The sequence below is a fragment of the Pinus tabuliformis genome, chromosome X (assembly GCF_031772625.1).
Source record: "Pinus tabuliformis cultivar Carrire ecotype Pingquan chromosome X, CPIR1, whole genome shotgun sequence".
NCBI classification, from domain to species: Eukaryota; Viridiplantae; Streptophyta; class Pinopsida; order Pinales; family Pinaceae; genus Pinus; species Pinus tabuliformis.
Window position 1 is genome coordinate 1,027,384,362 of NC_142308.1, and position 13,457 is coordinate 1,027,397,818.

Consider the following 13,457-nt stretch of genomic DNA (forward strand, 5'->3'; position numbering starts at 1 on the left):
TTCTTGTCCAACATCAAGTTCTTTCGTTGTTATTTATTCAGGCACTACGCCACAAAATGTCCACAGAAGAAGGCATGCAAGAAGGAGCATGCCATTGAAGCAGCAGGTGAAGCTCTAGCTTCAAAATTCAAGATTAATTTTACTCTCATTGCATGCATGGCAAGCACAGTAATGGGAATCATGTGGTATCTCAACAATGATGCCTCGTTACTTGGAGGAGAAAGACCTCAAGTAGAACATTGAGTTTGGAGACAATAGGAGGTATAACGGAACAATATTGATATAGTTACTTTTCAAAGGGAGTCTGGCTCCCCTCTCAGACTCAAGGAGGTGATGTTTGTTCCGGGTCTAAAGAATAATCTTGTTTCCATCGTTGTATTGGAATACTATGGATACGATGTGATATTTAGCAAAGGAAAGGTTTTTCTTAAACACATCGCCATGGGACAGGTGAAGCAAATTGTTTTGCGAGTCAAGAACCTGTATGAAATTGAGGTTGAAGATGCATGCCAAGCCTTGAGGAGCAAGGAAAATTTTAGAGACTTGGTGGTTGAGAGGGAGCATAATTTGCCTCTCAAAATGGAGCCCCATAAGCAACCTCAGGAAGTTGTGGAGCAACCAAATTGGAGAAGAAAAGAGGAGATCGAATGGGGACATCCACTCAAGTAGAGACCTCTAGTAGTGGGGAATTTTGAGCTAATTGGGTAGAGGGAGCTCATGCAACCATACCTCCAGGTGTGAGGTGGGGTGATATGAAACCTTAGCACAAGAGTTTGAAAAATTGGGTAGGGTCCATTGAGGCATGTTTGTTTCATGGATCATTACCTTGCTACATGGACCCACAATATTTAGTAGCAGAAGGATCAATGTTAGTCGGATATTGAGGAGTGAAGAGAAGTGTTGACAGCAGAGTAGGAGGCTTAGTAGTAGAGTCAACATCAGCACAATTTTCCAAGTAGATAGTTGCAATTTGACTCAAATATTATTTTTATTTATTTATTTTGGATGATTTTCAGTTGCAATACCAACAACGACAGTGAGAGGTTTTGCACACAATACATTCCAAAGGTGTTGGATCGGGGTAGATGTGAATCCCTTTCTTGTTCAGAGGGAGTGTTGAAAATGCAATAAGAAAAATTCTGATTTAATTTTCCCTTGAATTAAATTAGGAATAAAATTGTAATTCTACATCACAAGACAACTTTTACGAGTTAACTAAGTTAATTTGACTTAGTTGGCTTAGTTAATTCGAGTTGATGGTCTAACTAGAGTCATGTAGAGTGTCTCATACATTATAGGAGCCTTGGTTGAGTTTATTTTGAGTTGTAATTAATTAATTCAGTTTAACTGAGTTAAAGTTAGTTAAACTAGTTCCAACTGATGGAGGAACTAGTAGGAGGTCTAACATTGAGGTGTTTCTTCATGTGTTCAACCAATTATCTGACAATCCAGCCATAAATAACTCATGCATGTCAGATCAGAGAGTTACCCAATTGAGATTGGAGTTCAAGGGTAGTGTACTATTAGTTATATAATTATCCAAATTGTACAAATGGTGCATGTAGTCAGAGGAAGAACCTAAAGGAACTACACAATCTAATGGAGGAAAATTCCTATTAAATAGGGCCTAATTTCTCATTGAACAACGCAAGGGAGTAGGAGCTTAGAAGGTGAGGAAATCAGCTAAGTGTTTACCAAAATCAGTCTACGAAGCAGTGAGATAGATAGAGATAGTGCAGAGGTTGCTTAGGCTTGAGAAAAGCATTGTAGTATTCTCATATTTTATGACTAATGCAATATACAGATAGTAGGGGTTTTTAGTTGTGGATTTCCCTAGGAAATCATTGTGTAATGTGTTGATTGAATTATTTATCTTGTATGCGTCATTATTTATTGGTCGATTAATTGTTTCTGCTGATGAGTAGAGTAGATTCAAGTCTTTTGTTTTAGAAAATCACATAAGAAGTTTCCATCTACAAGCAATTTCCACAGTCAATATGTTTGCAGATGATAAGATGTACTGAAGGTGAAATCTATCCCCAAACCTAAAAATAGCTCCTTCAAAAACTTGGAAGTGAACTTAGCATCCCTATCCAACACAATCTTCTTTAGAACACCATGCAATCTCATGATCTCCCTAATGAAGACCTGTGCCACCTCACTAACTGAATAGGTAGTCTTCACTGGAATTAAGTTAGCTACCTTGCTCAACCTATCAATCAAAACCATGATAGAATCATGTTGCCTTGATGTCCTCAGAAGACCTGTAATGAAATCATGGAAACGACCTCCCATTTTCATTCTGGAATCAGAATAAGCTAAAGCAACCCACTTGGATGCTTACACTCTGTTTTCACCTTCTGACAGTCCAAACATCTAGCCACAAACTTTGCCACTTCCTTCTTCATATTTGGCCAATAGTAGAACTTCTTCATTGTTGTCAACATATTCTGATATCTTGGGTGACCTGAATATGGCTTAACATGAAACTCCCTCAAGATAAGCTTCTTGAGCCCACTGTCATCTGTCACATAGATCCTATCCTTGAATCTCACCAAACCATCTTCCATGAGATGATAGTCCACATCCTGATCACTTGTACCCTATTTCAATTTGTGCCTAAGCTCCTTGTACCTATCAACCTATTGTCTAGCCTATAAGATATGATCCTGTAAATATGTCCCATATGATCTCACTGCTGCGACATCGTTCATATCCACTCTCCTACTAAGATCATTTGCAACCCTATACTCCTTACCCTTGATGTATTTGATCTTGAAGTCAAACTCATTGATCGTGGCCAACCACCTAGCCTTCCTGACATTCATATTCATTTGGTCAAGCAAATATCTCTACCGATTGTGATTTCTCATCAATACAAACCTCTTGCCAAGAAGATAGTGCCTCCACATCTTCAAGGCTTGAATAAAAGCTGCCAAATCAAGATCACGAGTCACATAGTGCTGCTCATGCTCATTCAGTTTCCTAGACTCATAACACACCACTTGTCCCTCCTACATCAAGATTCCACCAAGTCCTCTTTTGTAAGCATCTATACATACCACGAACTCTTTATTCGGATCTACAATCTTAAGCACTAAATCATTTATCAACAACTACTTCAACTTCTCAAAATTGGTTGCACATTCCTTCGTCCATTCAATTTTCTTACCTTAATCTTTGCAATGATGTAATAGGATATGAAATCCTTGAGAATTTCTTGATGAACTCTTATAGTAACTTGCTAACCCCATGAATGATCCATCCACATTATTAGGGGTTTCCCATTCCATGATAGCTCTAATATTTTTTGGATCCACTGCTATGTCTTCCTTGGAAACAACATGCCCCAAGTAATGTGCCTCTATTTGAAAGAAACTACACTTTCTAAGATTGGAATACAATTGATGTTGTCCTAGCAATCTCAACACTGTTGCTAAATGTTCAACATGCTCTTCCTCATTCTTAGAATATATCAATATATCATCAATGAATACAATAACAAATTTGTCCAAATTAGGATGCAATACATTATTCATCAAGCACATAAAAGTAGCTGGGGAATTAGTCAATTCAAAAGGAACCACAACAAACTCATAATGCCCATACCTAGTCCTGAAAGCAGTCTTGTAGATGTCCTCTTCTTTGATGCATACCTAATGGTATCCTAATCTTAGATCAATCTTTGAGAACATTGTTGCTCCCTTCAACTAATCAAACAAGTCATCAATCCTCGACAATGGGTACCTATTTTTAATCATCACCTTGTTCAGCTACCTGTAATTAATGCACAACCTGAGAGTACCATCTTTCTTCTTCACGAACAATAATGGTGCACCCCAAGGTGATACACTTAGCCCAATGTATCCCTTGTCAAGTGTTTCCTTCAATTGCAACTTCAATTCCACCAACTCTTGTGTGCTCATCCTATAAGTTTCCTTTGATGCTGGTGTTGCCCCAAGTAACAACTCAATAGAAAATTCCACTTCCCTGTGGGGAGGAAACTCTATAATATATGCTAGAAATACATCCTAAAACTCTTGTAATATAAGATATCTCTTGAATATTTCTGCATCCTCAACATCCTTACCCTAGTCACTATAAAGATGAACTACAAACATTACACATCCCTTCCTGCAACTGCACTTAGCCTACATAGTTGTGACCATCCTAACTGGTGTAGGATTCTTCTTTCCCTACAGGATTCTCTTTTCCCCATTATCATCCAATCACCCAATAGCCTTGTCATAGAAATCTACTTTGGTCCTGTGGAGATACAACCAATCCATACCCACAAGCATATTATGTCGTACATTCAGATGTGTTGTTGTAGGCATACCATTCATCTCAAATGCATAAGATATTACCCAGTTATGAACTCTCTTCTTAGTACATGTAGCCAACTGCACCAACTAAGACTCTGCATGCACTTCTTTTCTCAAGCCACACTTATCCACCAAGTCAGGATTAACATAAATATAATTAATATCTATGATCAATCAAAATAGAAATAACTTGACAACATATCTTACCTTCCATCTCAATAATGGATGCATGGTGATCTACCTGCTTGTTGTCCACAACTGCATAAATATGAGGAATGCTATGACCAACATCCCCAATTGTCTGTGCCTCTTGAGCACTATAAATCTGAGGCCTTCCACCTTGGTACAATGGAAAAATCCTTCTTGCGATGATCTTTTCCACATATCCAACATTGCAATGGTCCCCTACCATAACCTTTGTTCTATTTCTCTCTAGGCTATGACCCATGTCCCTTCTCAACTACATTGAACTTCTTGTAAGGAGCAACATTTTCTCTCACCTGCATCCTGAGGTCTTCCCCACTTTGGTGGCCACTTCCCTTTAAAATTCCCATTTTGCTTCAAATCATGCTTAGTCTCAAATTTACATTTTGACTGTTCATAACAATGATTGAACCTCCTGATGGTCTCCTCCAATGATCGGGGTTCATTAAACTCAATTTGGCCTCTATATGTTTACGAAAACCCACTGATGAATCTCGGAATCTTATCCTTCTCATCGTTGAGGTAGGGAACCTACCTCAACAGCTCTAGGACCCTGCTAGCATGCTCATCATTTGTCATAGAAACCATTTGCAACTCATAAAATTCCTTAGCTTTGTCATCATAGTATCTCCCTTATAGGTATTTCTTCTTGAATAGTTTCTTGAACTCATCCCAAATAAAACTCTTCTTCTCAAATACCCTTGACATTATTCACATCTTCCCACCAAATATCTGCTTTCCCTTTGAGACTGAAGGTGGTTATTTTGGCTTTCATGTTCTCTGAATAGTTATGAAATATGAAGAATTTCTTCATTCGAAGCAACCATGCCTCTGCATCTTCTGGCTTTTTCATCTCTCCATCAAATGTAGGAGGCCTGAGTTTCTTTAACTCCTCAAGAAAGTACTCACTCCTCCTATAATGATGATGATGGTGATGATGGTGATAATGTCTCCTGGATGAGGAACTAGAGTGATGCATATACTAGTCCTCCTATCAGGTGTATCCAACAATATGTCACCTATGACTGTATCCCTTCTACCAACCTATATCTATACTGAGACCTACTACCATATGCTCCATTAGTTTTTTCCTCCTACTCTTGGTTGATCCTTAACTGTCCTTGTCTCTACAAATCTGACATGCTCTAAAGAATCACTACATTGAATTCTACCTACCTTTCCTGAGCCTCAACCAATATTTCATTGTCTACTTTGCAACTTCTGATCTCTACCCTCAAACTCCACAATGTATCTACTATACTAGGAGAATAATCATCTCCTTGCTGCCCAAGTGATCTATAGGCAGAGTCAAGAGAAATGTAGTCTACCATTTTTCTTGTCATCTCTGATTCTCTTCTTCCTCCAAGTAGTTGGAGAGCACCAGTATTGCAGCAATAATCCTGCAACTCCTGGGTTGCCTACTTTACTCTTATCAAACTGGTAGTTCGTAACGAACTTGGAAACGACGGTGTTGTAGGCACAAGTACTAGTTCTTACTGTAGATTGTTACTTGGTCAGCTGGTGCAAGATCACTAGGAGCTCAAGCCAACTTCTATGGATTCCAGAAGAAGCTTTGTATGTGATGGAAGGAAAGAAAGATAGATGTTATTCTAACTGCAGAAAGGAGAAAGACTGAAATGTAAAGCAAACCAAGTAAATCCTAATTAACCAACTAATCCTACTTTTGCAGAAAGCACTATGAAAACCATGAACAGAATGCCATTACCTACTCAAGGAAGTAAACAACATCTAACTAAACTATTTCTCGAAGGAAATGAGCAAAAAACATCTTTTTGGATTTTTATGTGAATTTGTCATGCATGTAATTATTTGTTTGTGAATGTGGCAGTGAATAGGTGGTGTTGAAGGGTGGTTTTGGGACTTGAGAGGATGTAGGATGGTGTGGTTGGGTCCTAGGAGGTCTCAGGTGGCCTTCTGGAGGCTTTTCCCACACTCGACCTTCAAAAGAAAGCCTATAGGAAAATCTACAGGAGGACACAAGAAATCTATAGGAGGAAAAACAACATTCTACAGGAGGAGACCGAGAGTAGTTTTCACTGTTTTGAGGGTGTGAGAGTGGGTGGAAAAGGTGGATGAAGGTTGGAATGAAGTGTTAGGGCACCTAGGGTCTACCAAGAATCATTAGGAGAGAGAAAGATGATTGGATTTTCTCAAGGAGAGAGGAAGAAATTCTATGGAAAATGCAGGAAACTAAGGTAGAATTGAGGGGAGACTTGGGCAACCTATAGGGCATGGATCAGATGGAGGATGGGATGGCTGATAGGATGACCTGCTGCTAGAAGATATATACTACATAAACAACTGACAATCAACCAATGAGATTAAGCAAGCAATGAAATAAGTACATCTAGAAAAAACAGAGTTTTGCATCAAACTAGTCTAAGCTGTGATCTATGAAAGGAAATGCTGATAACTACTGCAAGAAAGGAAAGCATGAAAGAAGGCTATTGTAAATAAAGAAGTGAGCATGATGAAGAATTTCTGAAGCAAATCAAACTAGACTATTAACCAACTAAAAAGCTGCAAACACTAAAAGTCCTATGAATGAGGAAAATCTGTGTTTTTGGGGCAGCAAGAGGGTCTTTGCCTCAAATCATGGTCCCAAAGGGACGAAGAGATGCCAAGGCACTGTTGCTATCCTTTTGAGTCTTTTCTTTATCACTGCTTAACTTGCTACAGAAATCACAAATGGAAGCAAACTACTGAATCATCAAAAGAAACCTATTCTTAACCATAAAAGAAATACATCTAACAACAACCTGATCTACAAACTGAAATAAAACATACAAATACAAGTAAAGAGGAGCTTGGCTACCTGGATTGGGCCCTAACCCAAGAGCTTCAGCCCTCTGAGGTAACTCAGTGCTAGCTCAAAAAGTATTCCATCTTTATTTCCAAAATAATAACAAGATTACATGAAACTGTCAAAATAATAAGCTCGAAGTTGAGTAGAGTTTACATAAGAAAAAGTACAACAAAAATCTGACCCCAGTGAGGCCCTAGGCCTCTCTACTTATACAATTGAAGCTACCAATAGCTTCCTAAAAATCAGGGAGGCTTGGCTCCCAAAACTCGAGATAATCATCAGTCATCCTCCACTTGCTCAGTTGCCTTCTAGTGCATGACTTGGCTGCTTGTACTCCGAGCTGAATGAAGGGGAATTCGAAGTGAGGAGTAATAAATGAGGGGGGATTCCCTCCTATAAGTCCTATCCTTTGTTCACTTCGAGTTATTTCTGCCATTTGTCCACTGGATCTTTGACTTTGGCCCCAAAATTCATCAATAATCTGCATTAAACACATGTTACACCACATGGCATCATAACTAACTCAACTCACTCTATAAGCATAAATATAATCAGAAAATCAGGTAATAAGCTAAGAGAATGGTTTATTTGACTAGGTTAGGAGGTAAAATGAGACCATATAATTACCCATTTATGAGGCTCATCATCACCCCCCTATTGAAAGTGTTGCTCATCCTCTGAGCAACTTAGTCCATCTCCTCATCTTTTATGGCCCTGGTGGCCTCCCTAGCATCCCATGCTTCTGATGTGGTCTCCTCATTCTTGTCATAGAATCCTGCCTTCCTGTCCATCTCTTCCCACTGCTCGTGCTCTTCTTCTTCTCTTCTGCCTTCCAGCATGCCTAACAGCAGTGGGGGCCTCAATTTGAGGCCAATCCAATTGATTAAGCCTCTGCATGGAGCGCTTATACATTGGCACTCTCCTTAATGCCTCTTTCATCCTCATTGGGGAATGATATTCCCTGATCTGCAAACTGTGTGGTAAGGTGTTCCATCTCCTCATACATGCATGCACACAATCATCCCCAAGTAGCCTTTCCATATCCTCAAAGTGTGCAATGGCTTGTGCCTGATCACTTATATATCTAGGGGCAATCTAAGGATTATTGGCAAGCAGGTTATGTGTGTTGATGAGTGCCATGGGGTCTGATGGCTCAGCTCTGATCATTAATGGCTCATTTTGCTCCTTTATCATCAACCTTCTTATTTCTGTTGCCCTTAACTCTTCATGTTTCATCCATGAGGCCATGGCCATTCGTTGCAGGTCCCCTAGTCGTGCATTGGGGTCCCACACATTCATGTTTGTGAGGGCCATGTTATGTAGGTAGAATTCTGCCATCTTTGCCTTATCCTCTGATGTGCTTTGGTCACATAGGTCCATAAATTTCCTGTAATCTTGGAAAGGCATTGTGCCTCTTTGTGCCAAAGTCTTTATCTGAAATTGCAACCATTGGTCCTTGATATATAGGCCATAGGATTTTGCTGGTGTTCTACATTGCAATGCCTCCATGGATAAGCTAGCCAGGCATGCCAGCTGGGTCTCTTTCCGTTGTAGTTGCCTCCTTAGCAATTCATTTTCTGTTTCAAGTTAGCTTCTTGTAATTGCTTCCCTATGTCTAATAGCACTCAACTCTGCCCATTTCTCTGAGTTTGTTCTCCATATGGCCAATATCCTCAACTCCTTTGGATTTGGCTATTTGCATCCACCTATGTGTTCTTATTCTCTCTTTCTCTAATTCAAAGAATAGTGGAATTGCAATTTTTTTTGGAATTATTCTTCCTCCCTCAAGCAGATTCTAGTAGGAGGTAAGACTGGGCTGGGGATCAAGTTCTTGTAGCTCTGTTTCTTCCTCCTTTACCTGTGGTTGTCCTTCCATTTCTTTCTCCAAATTTTGGGTTTCCTGTAGTTTTGACAGTGTCTCCTGTAGAACTGTTTGAGCCTCCTGTAGGAGTGTTTTTGGGTCCTATAGTTCTACCTTTTCTTTCCATGTGGGAGATCTAGGAGTACCCCTCTCATATGTGATAGGTGCCTTGGAAGGGGATTCTTTTCCTTGGGCAGAGGGTGAATCTTCGATTGTAATTGACACTTTTGAAGAGGGTTGAGGTTTCCCTGTTTTGATTATTGTGCTCTTCCTAGCCTTGAAATACATGGAGGCCTACCTTTTCCTCTTTTGTTTTGGCTTGATGGGTGTACGAAGGGCAGTGGGAGCAGTTGCTGCCTTTCTTTCTAGAGTCTTAGGGGACACTTCTCCTTGTTCTGTCTTTTCTGCCCCTTTTTCTCCTCCTTCTGTCTCTTTTTCTATATTTGTTTTCTCTGTTTCTTCCTTCTCTGTTTCTTCAGCTTTCTCCTCCTCTATCTTAGCTTCTTCCTTCTTCCCTTCTTGTTCTGCTAAGTCACCCGTTGCTTCACCTTCTCTCCCTTTCTTCTCTTCCTCCTCATTGCTAGTAGGACTGATATCATAGGTTAGGGTCTTTATGTCATCCTCAGCTGTCATGTTTCGGAAGATTTTGTTGAGATTGCAACAAGATGATGGAGCTTAGTGAAAAGAGTCGCCTTCACTAAGTGGGCCCGCAGGCAAATTATGGCGCAAGTTCTATTTTTTATCACAGTGTGGATGACCACAGTGTGAGTGATCACAGTGTGAGTGATCACAATGTGGGTGACCAAAGTGTGGGTGACCACAGTGTGGGTGATCAAAGTCTATTTTTAGACTGGCTGTCAAAAGATAGAAAAGTCAAATATTATTGTCTCATAATAATATTTGGACTATAAACTTGATCTTATTCTCTTGGAGCACTTTAGTTTGAGCTACAGATGTGGCCTATGCAGCTGTCAGAAGGAAGTACACTTTTCTTATGAGTCAGTTGAGTTGTTGCATGCATGACTTCAGTTAGAACTCAATCAGTTGAGTTTGGTGGAGTTGATTGTGGAGTTGATGGAGATGTGTTCAGTTTGACTTGGTTAAACTAGTTGTAGTTAGTCTAACTGCAAATAGACTAATGATGAGTTGTTAAACTAATTATTAACTCATAATAAAACTATAGAATACATCAGTTAACTCAGTTGCATGTCAGTTCATGTTCAGTTCAGCAGGGACAGGTGTTAGAGAATCAGATTGCTATCAGTTGTGACTATAGTTGTGCATCAAATCTTGCACAATCAAGGGATTGAGTATGCCAATGAGTTTGCTCATGTATTTGCCCAGTTTGTAGCTTCTTCTCATGTCTTACACATTGTGAGTGATTCTTTGGAGGTGAAATACGAGTTTGGTAGACCATTCTCATTCATTCTTGAGCAGGTATTGAGCAGTGGAGGCAGGCAAGCAGTGGAATAGATTTGGAGATCAAATCTTAGCTGTATTGTGTGTAACAGGTGGAGCTGGTACTGGATTGCTTGTGATAAGCATTGTACTTTGTAATGTTACATGGTATCAATCATTAATATACAGATAATGTGGGGTTTTTAGCAAGATGCTTTCCCCGGGTTACATGTTGTGTTAATGTGTGAATGCTCTTGATGTTTTATTGTTATTGATGCTGCTATATTGATGATCAACGTATAGGAGCTTATGTATTGTGTATGTATTCCGAAATAGTACATGATCAGGATAATCTCCATTGAATATGTGTTAAATTATTCAAAATTTCTACAGATTTCCCATGCTATAGAGAGTGTAGATGTATGGAGGGCTTCTTCCACTAAAATTTTGATTAACCCATGGTGAGCTAGCTGCTCTGAATTTCCTACTTGAACTTTAGTGCTGGAGTCAATGAGAGACTACAGGAGGAAGTAGGGGATGCTGAGCTTCTGAGGGGCTGGAGTGTCCATGCCATACCTTAATTCATGAAGGATTCTAAAGTGGTAACCATAGACAATGTTGTACCTCCCCTCACAGGAAATATATTTGATTATTTGATAGCTAACCTCATCCCAAGGATATGGTATTCTAGCCCTTCTAATGTCATTTTTATCCTCTACAGGGGTTTCATTGTTTTGGAAAAAGTTTTTCTTAGCAACCTGGCCAATTGGTTTCTCATCCTTACTCCAAGGCAACCCAAGAGGAAGGGTAGTGACCCTACTGATAAATTCAGGGGTTATCTCCATGGAAAGACCTCTAAAGGTGACAGTGGCATGTGTTCTGGTGTGAGGGACCAAAGAGTGGGAAAATTCTTGAGCAATTTCCTCATCAAACCCTCAGAATTTCTCAAAAAAGTTCATCCAATTTGCTCTTGTGAATATGTCCACTACTTGGGGATGTGCATGGAGCCTGGAGGAGTTGGTGGGCTCCTTCCTCATAAAACCTCATGCCATTTTGTTTATGCTTCTTTGGGAAACCAAACGTGGAGATGGAGACAACAATTTTTGAAGAAAAGCAGATAAACAGAGAGATTGTGTTTATTTTAAGAAATAAGCAAAAAAATCTTTTATATATTTCTCCACCTAAAGGCTTGATTTCACCCTCGAATTTAAACCACTGCTTGCATATTTTGATATTCAATGGGGGCATGCATGGAACCTACCTCCTCAGCTCGAGAATCGAGCTAAAACCCGTGTTTTTTCCCTTCAAAACAACTCATTGGCCCTCCTGTAGAAGATTGTTGTCCCTCCTGTAGAATTCCTGTAGGTGCTCCTGTAGAACCTGTAAGTGCTCCTGTAGAAAACACCGAGAGCAGGAATATGGGAGAGATCAATGGAGAACGATGGTTACGAGGCTGTGGGGGCATGAGGAGATTGCAGGAGTGAGTTTCGAGGAGAAAATGAAGGAAAAGGTGGTGAGAGTGCTCGGGGAGGAGTACTTATTGCCCTTTATGGATATTTCCGGTGATGGAGGGTGAGCTGGAAAAGTGTACGTTGGCCATATTCGGACTATTGGTCCCCACCTACCTTGTCATCATGGGCCTTTCCTCGTAATCATCCCTCATGATTACATTGGAATTCACACTTCCTTCACTACCTGTCCTTGACATATTTCTTGAGTTGACTGTGCGCACGTGTGGGTGATATCTTCGGATGAGTGGAGTCAAATAGATGAAGTTGGCCAAGTTAATTGGCCACCTTTCCCTCGTTCAATCTCAACCATCTCATTGCTATTGCATGCCTTCTAATTACACAAATGAAAACAGAGGAGCGGGTTAGTTACTTACCTGAGATCCGAATGCATTTATTATGAGGTGTTTTTTCACTCTCTGCATGCCTTTGTTTCTTTTGCTGCATGTTGTTTGTTGGCTGATGTATGGTTGTGCCTTGTGCAGGTTCTTCTCTGGTTGGATCTGAGCTTCAGGTGTCTTCTTCAACCTTCATATTTGCACCCTCTTGCTGCTGATGCTGGATTTTAATGGGATCAACTGCTACAGGAATTCCTATAGGAGCTCCTGTAGCTGCTTCTCCCCTTGAAAATTTAGCTTCTTTCTATGCTTGGAGCTATGAGGATGAGGCAACATATGTAGATAGAGATGGAGAGGTAATAGGTAGGCTTCAGGTGAGGCTGATGGTGTTGTTCCCTTCATTATTTTTTGTTTTTTTTTTTTCTTTTCTTGAAGAACTGTTTTTTCTGTCCCTCAAACTGCCTTTTATATCCATTTCTAGCTCTCTACAATTCCTACAGGAGCCTCCTGTAGAAAACAAAATTTTTGAAAAAAAAGCATAGTGAGGTGAAAAAAATGCCAAGAATGATGGAGAAATGTGTGGGAAGGTAGGATGGGTGTTGGTGTTGGTTTTAGGGCTCCCTTAACACCTTCTGATGCTTCCTGTAGTTCTCTTGCAAACCTACAATGCAACTAAAAATTCATTTTTCTTTTTCTCTTTTTTCTGAAAACAACAAGGGCGCCTCAAGGAGGTTTTCACCCTAATTGCCTGCCCTGGGTGCCTCTAAGGGAGGTTTTCACCCAAGGATCTTATTTTTCTCTCTTTTTTCTTTTGACATCAGTGGACTGCCTCAAAAGAGGTTTTCAACCCAATGATGGGACTCAAGCAACTCATGGAGGTTTTCACTTGAGTCCTTATTATTTTTTTTTCTTTTTTCTTCAATAAATGGGTGAAGTGGAGGCTAAGACATGCTCCACTACCATCACTGTCTTATTCAAATCTTTAATGAACTCTCG